At 37.8% G+C, this 654-nt stretch overlaps 1 non-coding gene across 1 annotated transcript; it reads right to left on the reverse strand.

Moving 5' to 3' along the window:
* Window positions 1–305: 305 nt before the first annotated feature.
* On the reverse strand, window positions 306–377 carry TRNAW-CCA. Its single transcript has one exon. It is a non-coding gene; the product is annotated as a tRNA-Trp (tRNA).
* Window positions 378–654: the final 277 nt, after the last annotated feature.

The raw sequence follows: 654 nt of genomic DNA on the forward strand, positions 1-654 counted from the left end.
TTAAAGAGGGAGTGCGGATTGATTACCTAGAACTGCAGGGGCTTTTTTGCAAAATGGCCACGACGGACGACCAGATACTCAATTTGCTTTATTATTAGGGAGAGATGAAAAGAATATTATTTTTTAAAATAGCCATTTCTTTTTTTTAGTTTTGAGACGATGATTAAGTTGGGCTTTTCATGGCCAGAGGAAAATTGCAAGGCGAATTAGCTAAACGAAGAAAAGAAAAAAAAGAACCGGAATAAAATCGGCCGTATATAAAAAAGGGGCGATTTTTAAAAAAGAACCGGATTAATTCGGGATATTGAACCCGACGTGAATCGAACACGCAACCTTCTGATCTGGAGTCAGACGCGCTACCATTGCGCCACGGATCCGGCTTGTCCTTCATCTCAAAGAAAGTTTATTGACGTGAGGTGCCTGTGAAAGAATTTGGTGTTAACAATTTATCTATCCGTATACTCTGGCATGATACAGCATTCAAATTTACCGTATAGTTAAGCAGCGTAGAAAGCTAAGCATACTTGATTTGACAAGACATGTCCTGATAATCTACTGTTTAATACTTCTTCATTCGACGCGATACAAAATCTTACAAGTGAATACGCAAAGACTGAATTTTTATAGATAACCTTTGCAAAGACTGAATAAAGA

The sequence above is a fragment of the Hordeum vulgare genome, chromosome 5H (assembly GCF_904849725.1).
Source record: "Hordeum vulgare subsp. vulgare chromosome 5H, MorexV3_pseudomolecules_assembly, whole genome shotgun sequence".
Taxonomy (NCBI): Eukaryota; Viridiplantae; Streptophyta; class Magnoliopsida; order Poales; family Poaceae; genus Hordeum; species Hordeum vulgare.